Consider the following 17,703-nt stretch of genomic DNA (forward strand, 5'->3'; position numbering starts at 1 on the left):
TTTTGGGAAACGATGAGTACTAATCCCATCAAGATTGGTGTTGCTACACCCTCCTACGATACAGCTGTTAACCATTTTAATAATTATGTGATAATGTTGAAGAAATTTGCAGAAAACCACCAGGTCGTTTTCTCATAAACAAGCCAGCGCTGACGTAGGATTCAGAGGGAGGCATCCCGCATGCAACGTCACGAAAATCAGTGTTTGCCGGGAAATTGAAATGCCAAGTTTTTTCAGAGGCTGACCAATTCGCCTCATATGGCTTGATTTCACCTGAATTTTTCTGGTATTGCACAAGGTAAAAAAAAATTGCACAAAATGCAAAATGTGACAGATATTTGACCAAAGTTTCATATCAAATAGGAGAATTACATTGATCTTGCTCCTGAATTTACCCATGATATGCACTTTAAATGCAGAGAGGAATTTCACAAGTGTGTGATGAATAAAGTTCTTCCTTTTTCTTTCTTATTTATTTGTTTGTTTTACTTTTCAATTTCATATTTGTTATTAAAGAGAGAAATTTGTCATTTCATTGTCTGTTTTTCTCAATTTAAATTCTTGGACACTAGGCTACTTTTCCTAAGCTCGAGTCCTGCGTAGTCATGCGTTACCCCTTTAAGAAAAGTATTGAGCTTCCATTGAGGCGTTCAGGTGGGGCCCACTGGTGTACTGCTCGTCTATGCGGCTGGAGGCCTTGCCGTTTTAAGAGTCTCAGCCCCGGGGTCGGCCCCTGTGAGGTGGTTGGGTTGTGTGTCCTGTGAAACTCCCGGAGAGAGTGTGAGTGAGAGCTGCCGCTGTCTCACCGGCTCCATGTGAAACCCGTGTTTATGCAAAGAAAAGCCAGTCGCTTACTGACGAGGAAATCTTTTGCATGCTCGAGTTTCAGACATGAAGACCTGAACGAATGAATAAGACTGTTATTTTCCCCCCTAAACAGTTTAAATGATCTCAACTCTTTCACGGAGGACTTTGGGGTGAAACCCTGGGGACGTGTGCGCGGATTTCGGAGCCCTGAATTACTCACACAGTGGATACAGTGAAGAGTTTCCACTGAACTCTGCGCACAGCTGGGCTGAGCTCTGCGCACAGCTGGGCTGAACTCTGAGCACAGCTGGGGCTGGGCTCTTCAGCTTGCAGTGAAGCAGGTGAAGGTGGGACTCGACTCCTGAGCACTCAAGGTGAGTGAGTGAGTCTCTGTGAGCTGCATGTGGAAAAAGGTGTAAAGCTGTGATTGGGTCAGTATGTTAATGCTGTCTGTAAGCTTGTTTATAAAGCGGTGTGGGCTGAAATGCTGTGGCTGAGATCTGCTCCCTGTATCAGTGAGAGTGAGGGTGCTGCCGAGCTCGGGCTCCTGAACAAGCCTTCTCTTCTCTTTTCTTTTCTGTTTTTAAACAAATGTCAGCAGTTTCGAGGACCACAATGGAAATAAGTATTTTTACTTTTTGTGTTATCCTCCGCAATATTTATATTTATATTATATGTTCACATGTTATGTATATGTTTCTATTGCGAAATAAATCAATCAATAAAAAAAAGCATTTAGTCTTTAGATGTAAACCGAGTGTATTTGATAGAGGAGGAGAAGCCGAGTCTTTCCCACAAAACCTGAAGGATATTTTTGTCCCTTGTGGTGAAGGAGAGTGTTTAAACTGGCTTGCCGGAGCAGCCTGTGGCCCTGTGACGGCCCGCGGGCTCTGCCGGGTCTAAACTCAGCTAAAGCCCGTCTCTGATTGGCCTGTCAGTACCGCAGGGTGACATGTTTCATGGCCTCGCCACGGGCCGAACTGGCAAATGGAAACACAGCGGAACCAGGACTTTATGGGCTGTTTGTATTGAAGCGGAGTCCTGTTCAGCTCCGTTATGGGTCTGTCGTCATATCCGGTGTAGGATTCTCAGGTGTGCTGACGTGTAGTGAGTTTACACGGGTTTGAACACGGGAGGGTTTTTAATATAATAATAATAATAATTGTTATAACAATAGTTATTATTATCAACAACATTGTTATTATTATAACAATAACTTATTAGTATTATTGTTGTTTGTTATAATAATAATTGTTATAATAACAATAAACAGTAATTATAATTGTTATAACAACAATAGTTATTATTATCAACAACAACACTTATTATAACAACAACTACAATTATTATTATTGTTGTTGTTGTCTGTTGTAAGAATAATAATAAACAATAATAATAATAATTGTTATAACAATAGTTATTATTATCAGCAACAACATTGTTATTATTATAACAACAATTATTATTATTATTATTGTTGTTCTTTATAATAATAATAATAGTAATAATAATAATAATAATAATAATAATAGTTATAATAACAACAAACAGTAATAATTGTTATAACAACAATAGTTATTATCAACAACAACAGTTATTATTATTATTTTATTATTGTTGTTTGTTATACTACTACTACTACTACTACTACTACTAATAATAATAGTTATTATTAACAACGACATTGTTGTTATTATTATTATAACAACTATTATTATTATTATTATTATTATTATTATTATTAACAACAAACAACAATAATAATAATTGTTGTTGTTAATAATAATAATAATAATAGTTATAATAACAACAAACAGTAATAATAATTGTTATAACAACAATAGTTATTATTATCAACAACATTGCTATTATTATAACAACAACAATTATTATTATTAGTAATAATAATAATAATAATAATAATAATAATAATAATTGTTGGATGACATGGTGGTGTAGTGGTTAGCACTGTCACCTCAGAGCAAGAAGGTCCTGGGTTCGAGCCCAGCGGCCAGCAAGGGCCTTTCTGTGCGGAGTTTGCATGTTCTCCCCGTGTCCGCGTGGGTTTCCCCCGGGTGCTCCGGTTTCCCCCACAGTCCAAAGACATGCAGGTTAGGTTAACTGGTGACTCTAAATTGAGCGTAGGTGTGAATGTGAGTGTGAATGGTTGTCTGTGTCTATGTGTCAGCCCTGTGATGACCTGGCGCCTTGTCCAGGGTGTACCCCGCCTTTCGCCCGTAGTCAGCTGGGATAGGCTCCAGCTTGCCTGCGACCCTGTAGAACAGGATAAGCGGCTAGAGATAATGGATGGATGGATAATAATTGTTGTTATAATAATAACAGTGTTGTTGATGCTGCTGATAATAATAATAACTATTGTTATTATAACAGTTATTATTATTATTATTATTATTATTATTAGTATTATTATTATTTGTTGTTGTTGTTGTTGTTGTTATTTAAACTACACCCTTTGTATTAGTTCAACTACACCCTTTACATCATTGTACCTTTAAGAGTACAGTGGCTTGTCACTGGAACAGTACCCTCTAAGGTATTTATATATACCCTTTATATACTGATTGGGAACATATACGTAACATTTTGGCCCTAAAAAGGTACACATAGTTACCTTGAAGTCCAATAATGAGCCCTAGGTGGTACATTAGTGTAGACTGAACCTTGGGGGCCAGAAATGGACTCCTACTGTACCCCATTTCTGACAGTGTATGGTTTTCCATTCTGAGATGTGATAACTGTCTAAAATGAGAAGGGCACTTGGGAGAGTGTGTACCTCCTCCAAGCCACATATTAGAATATCCAGATGTTTACTATGTTTACATACATATCAGGATTTGTGTCAAAATATAATCAATTGTTCCTCGGCCCATGGCCTACAGTTCCTCAAAATTTCATCAAGATCCATTCACTACTTTTTGACTTGTGTTGGGAAAAGACGAACAAACGGAGGTGAAAGCATAACCACCTCCAACAAAGTTGACGGAGGTAAATATCTTGGTTTCACAGCACCATGGTGTTAATCGACCATTTTAAAAACAAAAGCTGGTGGTAAAAAAAAAAATGAAAGGAAAAGTTTATTCCACATTATTTGTACAAAAGAACGGGTAGACAGAAGTGCATTTTGATTTATATATAATATTCACTATATGCTGGGATCAGACTACATGATATTTTTGTCTTTCATGATGGTCACCATGTCAGATTAGACAGTCATAGTGCCATAAATATTCGCTATGTTTTGGTTGGGGGGATTGGCAACGATGACAAAATCATGTCAAAATCGGGCTGAAATCGAATAGTCTGATCTCAGCAAAAATCTCCAGAGGTCGTGATATCAACATAAGCATCCATCCATCCATCCATCCATCCATTATCTGTAGCTGCTTATCCTGTTCTACAGGGTCGCAGGCAAGCTGGAGCCTATCCCAGATGACTACGGGCGAAAGGCGGGGTACACCCTGGACAAGTCACCAGGTCATCACAGGGCTGACACATAGACACAGACAACCATTCACACTCACATTCACATCTACGGTCAATTTAGAGTCAGCAGTTAACCTAACCTGCATGTCTTTGGACTGTGGGGGAAACCGGAGCACCCGGAGGAAACCCACGCGGACACGGGGAGAACATGCAAACTCCGCACAGAAAGGCCCTCGCCGGCCGCTGGGCTCGAACCCGGACCTTCTTGCTGTGAGGCGACAGTGCTAACCACTACACCACCGTGCCGCCCCCTCAACATAAGCATTTATTTATTTATTCATTGCAGTGCTTTTGGCTTTTGTGGAACAAGATACTGGTTTTTGCTGGCATGTCACAATACAACCACAATTACGAAAACTGACTTTACTTGTCTAACCACTGCAAAATAAACAGTAAATTGTTCTTATGAATTTTATTTTGTGTATTAGCAGCCAGTAGCAGGTATGACCCGCATGGAAAACTGAATTCGACCACAATATGCGGTTTGGAATGTAATCTGTTCCTTTCATATCAACATGCATATTGCCATCACCTACACAAGTCAATATGGAAGCACTTGACCCTGCAGTATCTTTGTCCTGATAAGGGTACATATATTTGGACAGCACTGTATTACCTCGATCCTGGTGAGAGAGGGGAAAGGAATTAGCATTATCACCAAGCGCTCCAGTGCTGCGTGACGTACAGTGTGATGGGTGTGTATAGTGGGGGATGGGGATGGTGTATTTCTTTTCCACTGTGAAATTAGGCCTTTGGGGAGATTCACGAATGAGGAGTGTAGATGAAAAAGATGTTTGATTAATAATGACTGGAGAAAGAGTTCAGCAAGGATGCCATTTTCTTCAACTTAATATTCCATCTGAAGGTGTCAAGCAGTGCATTTTTAATATATTACTAATTTCTAATCCTGTAACCATCTGGCCCAGGGCCAATACTCTCCCATCTGTAATGGAATGAAATGAGAGCTCAGTGGCACACAAAGCCTTCAGCCAACTGTCTGATCAGTGCCTATCAGAACTTCCGGCTTGTTCCTGGACAAAACTGGGTCATCAGTTTAATTCAGCGATTCCCAGAGAGAATGTGAACTACGCCTGCTCCATATTTATTTTCCAGACAAATGGTTGAATAAATGGCTTACTGGATTTCAGCATGTTCCTATTCCATGCTCAGCTGAGTTAATGAAACATCTTGTTCACAAACATCTGGATTAAAGGAGAACTGAAGTCATTTTTAAACTTGCTTTATTTCTTAATTAACGTGTTATTCAATTATGTTTTCGGTTTTAGTAACCTTATATCGTGACTCGTATTGGCAACTAATTGCGATTAAATATTATACTTATCGGCCTATTCGTTTTTTAGCCGTGTTGAATTTAGTTCGTTTGGTCCACGGCAGGCGTTGCTTATCCGCGCGATCTTCACGAGACTTGTGCGAGACTTCGAAACGTGAAGTGTCAGCCAGGTGTCAGCGCCGCCATTTTGAAAACTGCTTTCCAAATGAAATATTGCACAAAAACGAGTTTAAATGACGATTACTGCCTACTTTTTTCAAACTTTCCTGATTGCTATCAAAACAAACAAAACTTCCGTCTTGATTACATCAGCATTCGAAAGAGGGCGCGCGCGTCTTTTGACAACGTTGGCAGATGTCGGTCACTTTGATTTCCGCTGTACGTTTTACTTCCGTCCTGTGATGTCTCACGCAGGTCTCAGCGAATCTCATTTACAGCCATTGCTTTGACATATGGACTGATATATTACATAGAATATTTCAAACACTCATAACTTGCTATAGCAGCGACAAAATAGCTCTCAAAAATGCATTCCTATATTTAATAAAATGAAATAAATAGAATTTTGATAATAAAAAATTTGCCTTCAGTTCCCCTTTAAAGAAATAGTCTCTTATATGAAGTGCTGCATTCAAAATAATAACACCCAATGTGTTAGAATTAACACACTGTACACATTAGCATGGTGATTTTATTACCAGTATTTATTTAATCAGTTATTATTTTTGTATTCCCTTTTTGCAGCAATAAACGCAGTTAGAGTGCAACACCGACAAGCAGCAGAAAAAATAGATATTCATTCTTGTAGATATTATACAGTACCAGACAAAAGTTTGGATACACCTTCTAATTCAGTGGTTTTTTTCTTTATTTTTATTAATTAAAAGACATTTTGGGTCTTAAATTAATGATGGATGTCGTTTCTCTTTACTTAGCTGAGCGGTTCTTGACATAATTTGGATTACTCTGTCTCTCTTTCTCTCTCTCTCTCTCTCTGTCAACTGTGTCATTCTTGGGACGAACGGTGGCAAGCAGCCTTGGTGAACCTTCTCCAATCAACAGAGTCTTGGGCAGCATTCCTAATCTCGTCTGAACTCATCTTATGTTCATTCCACAGCAGTTGAAATATGTACTTGTTGAATTGCGACTTTGGTCTTCCTCTTGACGTGGTCCTATTAGTTGAAGAGTATAAAGCATACTTTGACACCAGATCTTTCATGGGTCTCCGTAGGGAATGACCAAGGACGCGTAGTTGACTATCGATGATGATGACAGAGAGAGACTTTGACTCTGTTGGCTTGTCAACTTCATTATTGGACATGTGGTCAAGGATGGTTCTTAAGCCTGCGGTTTGAAATGAGCTGATCTGGTTTTCAAGCGACTTAGTGAGAATCCAGAAGTCACTTCCATAGAGAAAGACACTCAGGACGGCTGCTCTAAACAGGATGAGTACTACCGTTGTGGAATAGAGCTATTTACTGTATTTTTATTATTTACTATTTACTGTTTGCTCTCAAACACATTAAGAAGGCAAGAAATTGCACTAATTAATTACCTTTTGACGAGGCGCCTGTTAATTGAAAAGCGTTCCAGGTGACGACCTCATGAAGCTGGTTAAGATAATGCCAATAGTGTTCAAAGCGTCATCAAGGTAAACGCTGGCTACTTTGAAGAATCTAGAATATGAAACTTATTGGTGTGAAAGGGTACCGGTGCTGTCCCACTTCCACTAAGCATCACCACCAAATGAGTTCAACGAGAACGAAGATTTTAAAAGTAAATAAATGTGATTTATTTTACAATACGGAAAAGTAGTCAAAATACAAACAAAAGACTTTCAAAATAAAACCAAACGAGCCATCATAGGCATAACTAAATAAACACACCTAGAACTGGAAGGCAACCTCACAACAAGCTGCAACAACAGTGCTTACAGTTCACAGTTCTCAATTCTGCATTACAAGGGTCTCACCTCCATCAGAGCCTATCAAAACTAACTACCACAAAAAAAATACAGCCCTTTAAATATCCCACCAATTACCCTCTGATTGGCTGAGCCCACAATATACGGAGTGCTATGATTGGCTGAAATACAATGCACAGTAATACAATAATTGACAAGGATAGGAAAAATAATAATCCTATAATTGGCCAACTTACCTCCTAAACCCAGCCACCAATGAGAAACAGTGTAAATGAGTAAATAAATCCATTCACCACAAAAGTACAAACCAAAACAAATCAACATTGACAGTGAAGATTAAAAATGTCAACATTCCATTCACCATTAAAATGCATAACAAACATCTACCACTATACCTACATACATTTCCCATCCCCACAGTTAACATAAATGACACAAACATCACAAAAGACACAACACTCACCCCTACAACCGGTAAACTTTCCCTAGCCCAAGGTGGAACTTAAAAACATTGCTCACCCGAGGCGCGCGCTTCCTACGGGGAATCCATGTCAGACGGACCAGGGAGACATCAGTGCTAATGAATGCAAGTGTGTGAGTTGTGAAGAAACCAATATCAACAACGGAATGGAAAATGGAGCAGAATCAGAAGTTATCTTACTGTTCGTTAGGATGTTTGAATTAAACTGCATTTAAACGGTAAGGTAACTGTGTTTATGATTTGTAATGTGTGCCGCTAATGATCAAAACTCACCGGATATATGCCACTACCAGTTCAATGGAGATACATGCAATTAGCATGCCGATGTAACTAACAGTGTGGTGCATTCTGGGTAATGTAGTGTAAGTAAAACAGGGACAATACGCAAACAAAACAAAAGACATAGACAAGCCATGGCCAATACATTGACACAAAGTCCACATGTTGTGCACAGGTTTAAAAAGTGTTCATACTTTTTACATTTCCTTCCCCCTCTGATGGCTCGGCACCAGGGTGACGAGACAGAAAGTCCGCAACAGGGTTTAACTTGCCGGCCCTGTACTTCACCTCAAACCTAAATGGTTGCAAAGCCAAAAACCACCTGGTCACCCGTGCATTGGAGTCCTTCATCTTCCCCAACCACTGCAGAGCCCTGTGGTCAGTTTCCAGAGTGAACTCCCTGCCCAGCAAATAGTATTTGAATGTGTCCAACGCCCACTTGACCGCCAGGCACTCCAACTCCACCACCGAATACCGGGTCTCACGTGGAAAAAGCTTTCGGCTTATATAAGCCACAGGTCTCTGATCCTCTGCCTCCCCCTGAAGCAGGACTGCCCCAAGCCCTACCCCAGAGGCATCAGTCTGCACTGTAAAGTGCTTATTAAAGTCCGGACTCTGCAGGACAGGTTCGCAGAGCAGTGCCCCTTTCAAATCCATGAACGCCCGCTCGTGCCTCTCCTCCCATGGCACAAAGTTCGATCCCGACTTCCTAGTCAGGTCCGTGAGAGGTGCAGCTCGAGCAGCGAAGTTGGGGATGAATCGCCGGTACCATCCCGCCAGACCCAGGAACGAGCGTACATCCTTCTTGGTCTGCGGTGTGGTGCAGTCACGGATGGCGTCCACTTTATCCTTCTGCGGACGAATCACCCCACTGCCCAAAACGTGCCCCAGATAGTGCACCTCCTGCTGGGCAAGAGCACACTTCTTGGGCTGGATGGTGAGGCCCGCCTGGTGCAACCGATGCAGCACCTCCCGCAAGTGTTCCAAGTGCTGCTCCCAGGTGGCACTATAAATGACAATATCATCCAGATAGGCTGCTGCAAAGGCCCCCGTGCCCTCCAGGACCTGGTCCATTAGCCTCTGGAAAGTGGCCGGTGCCCCTTGGAGACCAAAGGGCATTACCGTAAATTGGAACAGTCCCTGAGGGGTTCTAAAGGCAGTATATGGCTTAGCTCCTTCAGCCATTGGCACCTGCCAGTAACCCTTACATAAATCCACCGTGGTGATGTACCGAGCCTTCCCCAGCCGCTCAATGAGGTCCTCCAGCCTCGGCATGGGGTAGGCATCAAACTGTGACTGCGCATTCACCTGACGAAAGTCGACACAGAAGCGGAGGGTCCCATCCTTTTTAGGGACCAGGACAACCGGACTACTCCAACTGCTGCTTGACCGCTCGATGACCCCCAGGCGCTGCATCATGGCCAACTCCTCCTGGAGAACCGGCCGCAGGCGCTCAGGAACGCGGTACATCCGCTGCCTCACTGGCATGGAGTCCCTCAGCGGGACATCGTGCTCCACCAGAGACGTCCGGCCCGGCCAGTCCTGAAACAGACCCTCTGGAATAACTGCCCGCAACTCCTGCTGCTGCCGTGATGTAAGGTGGCTGTAGTCCAGCTCTGCCGAGGCCGCCCTGGACGGGAAGAACTGCCCGGATGGATCATCTTCCTCCGCCACCGCTCGCACCAACAGCTGATGGCTGAGTGGCAGGTCCCGTTCGTGCCACTCCTTCAACAAGTTGACGTGGAACGTCTGCTTTGTCTTTCGTCGCTCAGGCATCTCAATTTCATAATTCACTGGGCCCAGCTGACGACACACACGGTAAGGCCCCTGCCACTTGGCCAAGAGCTTGTTCTCTGAGGTTGGCAGGAGCAGGAGAACCTTCTGGCCTGGCTGCAGAGTCCGCTGCCTGGCTCTCTGGTCGTACCACTTGGCCTGCGTCTGCTGGGCACGCTGCATGTTGTCCTTGACCAGGTCTGCCAGCTCCTCCATCTTGTCCCGCATGTGTAGGACATAGCTGATGACGCTGCGGCCCCCTTCTGGTCGAGGATTTTCCCAGGCCTCTCTCAGGAGGTCCAACGGCCCCCTCACCTGGCGGCCATACAAAAGTTCAAAGGGGGAAAATCCAGTGGATGCTTGGGGCACCTCCCGATAGGCAAATAGAAGATAGGGCAGCCACTGGTCCCAATCCTTTGCATTTGCCGCCACAAACTTCCGCAGCATACTTTTCAGCGTACGGTTATACCTCTCCACCAACCCATCGGTCTGGGGGTGGTAGGGAGTGGTCCTAATACCCTTAATGCCTAACAGACTGTACATTTGTCTGAGTGTTTTTGCCAAAAAGTTTGTGCCTTGGTCTGTAAGCACTTCCCGTGGTAGGCCTACGCGTGAAAACAACTGTAGTAATGTACGTGCAATGGCGCCTGCCGTGACTTTGCGCAATGGGAATGCCTCAGGGTATCGCGTTGCGTAATCACATACTACCAGTATGAATCTGTGACCAGACTGTGTGCGTTCTAGTGGTCCTACAATGTCGACTGCTATGCGGTGAAATGGAATGCCTATAATGGGTAGTGACATGAGTGGTGAGGGTTTGACCTTGTTGCTGCTGGCTAGCTGGCATGTGGGGCAACTCCTACAATACTGCTGGACATCTACGTACAACCCTGGCCAGTGGAAACGTGCGGCTATCCTCTCCAGGGTCTTCACACTACCTAGATGTCCTGCCCATGGAATGTCATGGCTCAATGCTAGCACTTTCGCTCTCAAAGTCTTTGGCACCACAAGCTGCTCTACTCTGCCCCCTTCTGGTTGGTAATAGAGCAGGCCCTCCCTCACAAAATAGTACTCCCCAGTTAACTCTTTGGCTACACCAGTTTTGACTCCATCAATTTCAACCACTTTCTTAAAAACATCCTTCAAAGAAACATCACCCTTCTGCAAAATAGCAAAATCACTGGGTAACTCCCAAAATCCAGCCCCCGGTAACTCTTGACCCGCCCCCTCTAGTGGCATGTTTTGCACTGTGCCCCACATCTTCTCTCTCCTCCTCTGCCTGCGGGTTTTTAGAACTTTGGGCTGCTTTGGGGGGTCAATCTCTGTGTTGCTGTATGGCATGAGGTCTAGGAGGCTTTTGTTCACAGCCTGCCCAGGGGTTTCCACTGCACCCCCCTTCACTTGGGCTCTGGTCACCACCATGCTAACTGACTTTGAGGCCTGCACCAGTTCAGGTAGTATCAGCACATCCTGGCCCAACACCACAGGATGGCTTAACCCCTTCACTACCCCAGCAGCTAGCCTATAGGCCTGACCTCCAACCTCCACACATACATCTGCAACCGGATAAGTATGCTCATCCCCATTTACACAGCACACCCGCAGTTTCCTTTCCCCCAAGGCTTCATGGGCCTCCACTAGATGGGGCTGTACAAGGGTTTGGGTGCTACCAGTATCCAGCAATGCTACAGTAGAATGGCCATTAACAACAACAGGGGCGGTCTGTACTTTCCCCAAACAATCTCCCTGCTCCCCCCCCGGCCTAGGTAGCCCACACATACCTGTCCCCTTGGCTACTCGAACGGGGCAATTTCTGGCTATGTGTCCTGCCTGACTACAAAAATGGCACACAAAAGGGACTCTAGCAGGTGTATTGGTGGATGTCGTAGGTGGTTTACCGGGTGTGGTAGGTGTTGTATATATCCTACGCTGTGCAGAGTGTGTACTAGGGTGTGTGGTGGTGTCTGTAGGCCTACCCTGCCCAGATGTACCAGGACCAACTCCACTACCAAACCCCCCAGGTTTACCTCCAGCCACTGGTCGGTTGGCCCTCTGGAGCCTGAAGGTCTTGGGTCCACGTCTGGCCGACAGGAACGCCTCCACCCACTCTGCAGCTTGCTGGCCTGTTGTCGGTCTGTGCTCCTTCACCCACACCCGCACATCTGGGGCCAAGGAACGCAGATACTGCTCCAAAATGATGATTTCCCCAACGTCTTCCACAGTCTTCCCTGCTGGCTTGATCCACTTCTTGTAGAGGTCCTTCAGCCGATGATAGAGCTCCCTGGGCGTCTCCCCTGGGCAGATGTCTGGCTCACGGAACCTCTCCCTGTAGATCTCCTCATTGATGTCGTATTTCATGAGTATGGCCTCTTTGACTTTACTGTAGTCCATCGCCTCATCACCGTCCATTGCTACATAAGCCGCGCGTGCCCGGCCCGTCAGGTACGGGATCAGGTACACGGCCCAGTCTGTTTGTGGCCACCTGTAGGCCACGGCAAGCCTCTCAAAAGTGGTGAGATACTGTTCGATGTCGTCACCTTCTTCCAACTTTGGAACAGCTGCTCGCGTCCAGGCTACTGGTGTTGCTGCTGGTGCTGGTGCTGGTGGTGGGATGCACGGTGCTGCTGGGGCAAGCTGGTCTGCATGTTGGTCCTCTGGCGCAGCTGGCTCTTCTACTGGGAACGGAGGTTCCTCATCCTCCTCCCTCTGGTCGTAACCCTGTTCGGTTCGCCGCTGACCTCCAACACTGGCAGTCCTTCGCCCCTCCTCCAGATCCTCCCGAAGCTGGTTCATCTGTATCTGCACCCTGCGCCACCTCTGCTCCTGTTTGATTGACTCCTTCTCCTGGGCCGCCACTGACTTCTGGATGAGCTGGAAGAGGGCTTGCAGGCCTGGAGTCTCTGGCTCTCCCGCCAAAATGACCTCTTTCACCCCTCCTGTAGCTCCAACTTCACCCTCGTCAATTGGCTCGTTCATCGCACTGGTTTGCCTTGTTAGGCGCCGATACATGACCCACTGGTGGTGAGCTTTCTCCTGTGCTCCACCTGAAGAGCATTAGGATCCCACTTCTGACACCAAAATGTGAAAGGGTACCGGTGCTGTCCCACTTCCACTAAGCATCACCACCAAATGAGTTCAACGAGAACGAAGATTTTAAAAGTAAATAAATGTGATTTATTTTACAATACGGAAAAGTAGTCAAAATACAAACAAAAGACTTTCAAAATAAAACCAAACGAGCCATCATAGGCATAACTAAATAAACACACCTAGAACTGGAAGGCAACCTCACAACAAGCTGCAACAACAGTGCTTACAGTTCACAGTTCTCAATTCTGCATTACAAGGGTCTCACCTCCATCAGAGCCTATCAAAACTAACTACCACAAAAAAAATACAGCCCTTTAAATATCCCACCAATTACCCTCTGATTGGCTGAGCCCACAATATACGGAGTGCTATGATTGGCTGAAATACAATGCACAGTAATACAATAATTGACAAGGATAGGAAAAATAATAATCCTATAATTGGCCAACTTACCTCCTAAACCCAGCCACCAATGAGAAACAGTGTAAATGAGTAAATAAATCCATTCACCACAAAAGTACAAACCAAAACAAATCAACATTGACAGTGAAGATTAAAAATGTCAACATTCCATTCACCATTAAAATGCATAACAAACATCTACCACTATACCTACATACATTTCCCATCCCCACAGTTAACATAAATGACACAAACATCACAAAAGACACAACACTCACCCCTACAACCGGTAAACTTTCCCTAGCCCAAGGTGGAACTTAAAAACATTGCTCACCCGAGGCGCGCGCTTCCTACGGGGAATCCATGTCAGACGGACCAGGGAGACATCAGTGCTAATGAATGCAAGTGTGTGAGTTGTGAAGAAACCAATATCAACAACGGAATGGAAAATGGAGCAGAATCAGAAGTTATCTTACTGTTCGTTAGGATGTTTGAATTAAACTGCATTTAAACGGTAAGGTAACTGTGTTTATGATTTGTAATGTGTGCCGCTAATGATCAAAACTCACCGGATATATGCCACTACCAGTTCAATGGAGATACATGCAATTAGCATGCCGATGTAACTAACAGTGTGGTGCATTCTGGGTAATGTAGTGTAAGTAAAACAGGGACAATACGCAAACAAAACAAAAGACATAGACAAGCCATGGCCAATACATTGACACAAAGTCCACATGTTGTGCACAGGTTTAAAAAGTGTTCATACTTTTTACAATTGGGTTTTATTTTAACACTTTTTTTTGTTGACCACATAATTCCATATATATTCCAGATGTCATTTCATAGTTTTGGTGTCTTCAGTATTATTCTACAACGTAGAAAATAGTTACAATACAGAAAAACCTATGAATGAGTAGGGGTGTACAAACTTTGGGCCGGTACTGTAAATAAATGTGACGTATTTATCCATGTACACTGAGTACAGCTCCGATCTTTGGTCATTCGATTACGTATACCTACCATTAAGGTTACTTTGTAGATGTAGTTATTGACTGTAACCCATCTGTTTGTCAACCTGTACACATTATTCTATCCACATTCACTGGATATGAGCAATCGCGTGCTCTGATTGGCTACTCTACTACTAGGATATCAGCTCATTTACCGTGAGTAGAGAAAAACAAAATGGGCGGAGCGTTTTGCTGAACCAACCGAGGACAAAATAAAAACTCTACTCGAAAACAAAGCCCCCCAAAAAACAAACAAACAAAAAAAAACACAAAAAAAGGAATCGAAGTATTTGATGGTAAGAACGTATCTTTTTTTTATTTTTCAAGAATTATTATTAGCGCAGTTTTCACAAATTGCTACTGTCATTTCGCCGGTTTGTTTACATCCTAAGCAGAAATTATTTTGTCTGACGTTTTATATCAAGTTTTTATTTATCGAATTTGCAAAAAATAAAAATAAAAATGCTCTGTTTCTCAAAGTCCAGCGAATGTGGATAGAATAAAACAGTTATTCCACTCAATCTCGTCGTACATGGCTTATAGCTAGCTCGGCACTACGCGCCTCGTCGGCTATCAGCTCATGTACGACTCGATTTTGTGGAATAACTGTTAACTATCTTCACCTAATAATTAGGCAACGTACTTGGTGGTTTTTATGTCATATGAAATGGTGTTTCCACTAAGTTTACTGGTTGAGTAGTGCTGAATCAGGATGGTCACCTGCAGGACCCCTCCCTCATGGCTCCTATACCGTAGATGACTTGCAACCACGTGATCAAAAATGTTCTACATCATGAGCGTCCGCCATGATGGTGGATATACAAAGCAACTAAGATGGCAGTAGCTGAAAGCGTGTCTGTAAACAATGCTGAATTTTCTCAGTATTACCACGATTTGAACGATCAAGGTAAGATTCGGTACAAAGGGAAGATAGATATATGTGGTTTTGATCCATATTATTTAAAAACGTCTGATTTTTCTGAGGATAAGACGCTTCTACCGACCATCGAGTACCCAGATATCACGTTCTATCTGGTTTGGCAGACTTTATGGGTCGACAAATCTCAAATGAAGGCTTATAAGTCCATGGGAGCCGATAACTTCTTTGTCTTTGGATGGGTAAATAAATACCTTATTAATTAAACCAGTCATCAATGACAAAGCAGTTGTACTTGCAAGGGTAAGTTAGGGCTTCTTTTGCATTTAGTTTACTTCTATGTGTAAACAACAGACGAAGTGTGAAATTTTGACAAGTCTCTAGCTTTATGGCTCACAAATCACATTTCAGTTTATTTCAGGTATAATTTTGCTGGTGCTCCTAGAAGCGAAATGGTAATACATGTGTTAAAATTATATCAACGACAAACTGAACCACGACAAGAGAATGCTCATTTTATAGCAAAATTCTAGCAACACGAAATTAAATTCTTCCATGATATTATCGAGAAAGCTTTTGAATCTCACCTGAGATAAAATGATTACTGCAAACACGAGCCGTTTTGGTTTTAGCCTCGGTTAGATCAGCCCTGCCGATGTTGTTCAGCCGTGCTCGTCTCCTCTCCGTACTAAGCCTCAGAGTTTCCTCGCCCTCTTTCCGAATCACAGACAGAATTCTAAAAAATCAGAACGTGCCATGGTCACGAGTACTGTCGTGACCACAACCATATACAGCACAAAGATATGACATAGCTAAAAGAACACTTAAAGCAGTGGAAAAACAAGGAGAGTTGCGCATGCGTGACTATGTTTTGTATGGAATGCCGCTTGACCCCGTATTTATATCTCCACCAACATGGCCGACATCCGGGTTTCTATTTTGCTTTGACGTCACTTGCAAGTCAAGGATTACAGAGCATTCGGACCTGAACAAATGGTTAAATGAGTCATATTTAAAGGTCATAGGCAACGGTTTGAATTTTATGCACATTTGAAACTTTATATGTTAAAAAACCCTCTGTAATTTTCTTCTGGTCCCAAGAAGTATTTTTAATAAGTAATAATTAAAATAAGTTAGCGCGGATCGTGGCGAATTTCTGTCCGGTGATTTTCATGACCACTTGGCGCGTGACGTCATTTAAGACAAACAAACCGCTTGAGTTGAGTCCACTTCCGTTTACTTGCATTGCCGTTCGGCTTGAGTGCTGACATGCGTACAGGAATTTCCAAAGAAAAAACATGCCTTATTGTTGTGCAGTGAACTGTAACAACGGGACCGGTTCAGGGAGAAGTTTTTACCTTTTTCCGAGAGAGCAGAAGAGACGGAGAGAGTGGATTGGCTTTTTCCGAAAGAGGAGAAGAGGCGGAGAGAGTGGATTGGCTTTTTCCGAAAGAGGAGAAGAGGCGGAGAGAGTGGATTGGCTTTTTCCGAAAGAGGAGATGAGGCGGAGAGAGTGGATTGTGCGCGTGAAACAAAATCAAGCAGTCAAAGAAGAAACGGAGCAGCAATGCTCAAGCAAAAAGGAGAAGATTGGAGGTAAACATTTTTACCTTTGCTTGCAATTGACAAGTCAAGAATCCTGAGGGATCCTGTACAATCATTGTGGAAATGAGACAAAGGGATATTTCCTCGCTTAGAGTAGGCTATAAATAGTATAATGCCGCGGACGGCAGGCTAATGTGGCCTACTGGCGCACTGTCCAGTAATCGTTCCCTATATCCACTAGGGAGGGCGGTTTAATTATTCTTCAAAAGGGCTCTTATTTAGTATTATGACGAAAGTAGGAATTTATCATAACTACGCGTGAGTCTTGTTGAGGTCCAGGGTCACCGCGATCAGTCGGTCGAGTCACTGTTCGATTCCGAGGCCGCACGGTCAAACCAGTGAGCCACATTCACCGATTGCTTCGCAACAGCCATAGGTTCATACATATATGGTTTCACCTCTCGATATTCAATTTGGAGAGTTCCTACTTCAAAATCGATATCGCTTTCAGACATTTTACACAACCTCTCATGACCAAAGTCCATACACGTGTGCTTGGTTCACAAGTAAACACAGAACTGCTCCCAGTCCGTTTGGCTTAAATGACTTCACGATGACGGTCCCCTGGCGGTGAAAGTGCGTATAAGTGAGATGTAAACAAATCTTCGGAAATTGGGCAAAACAGTATATTTAAACCATTTTATTCAATTTTAGGGT

At 43.5% G+C, this 17,703-nt stretch overlaps 1 protein-coding gene across 2 annotated transcripts in view; it reads left to right on the forward strand.

Annotated features, from left to right (window-relative positions):
• The first annotated feature begins 756 nt into the window (after window positions 1-756).
• plxnb1b (plexin b1b) overlaps window positions 757-17,703 on the forward strand; it is a 249,472-nt gene continuing 232,525 nt past the window's right edge. For both annotated transcript variants that reach the window (XM_060919473.1, XM_060919475.1), the window contains exon 1: window positions 757-1,181. The gene's annotated coding sequence lies outside the window, so the exon portion shown is untranslated. The remainder of the gene's footprint in view (window positions 1,182-17,703) is intronic.

Source organism: Neoarius graeffei, chromosome 4 (genome assembly GCF_027579695.1).
Source record: "Neoarius graeffei isolate fNeoGra1 chromosome 4, fNeoGra1.pri, whole genome shotgun sequence".
NCBI classification, from domain to species: Eukaryota; Metazoa; Chordata; class Actinopteri; order Siluriformes; family Ariidae; genus Neoarius; species Neoarius graeffei.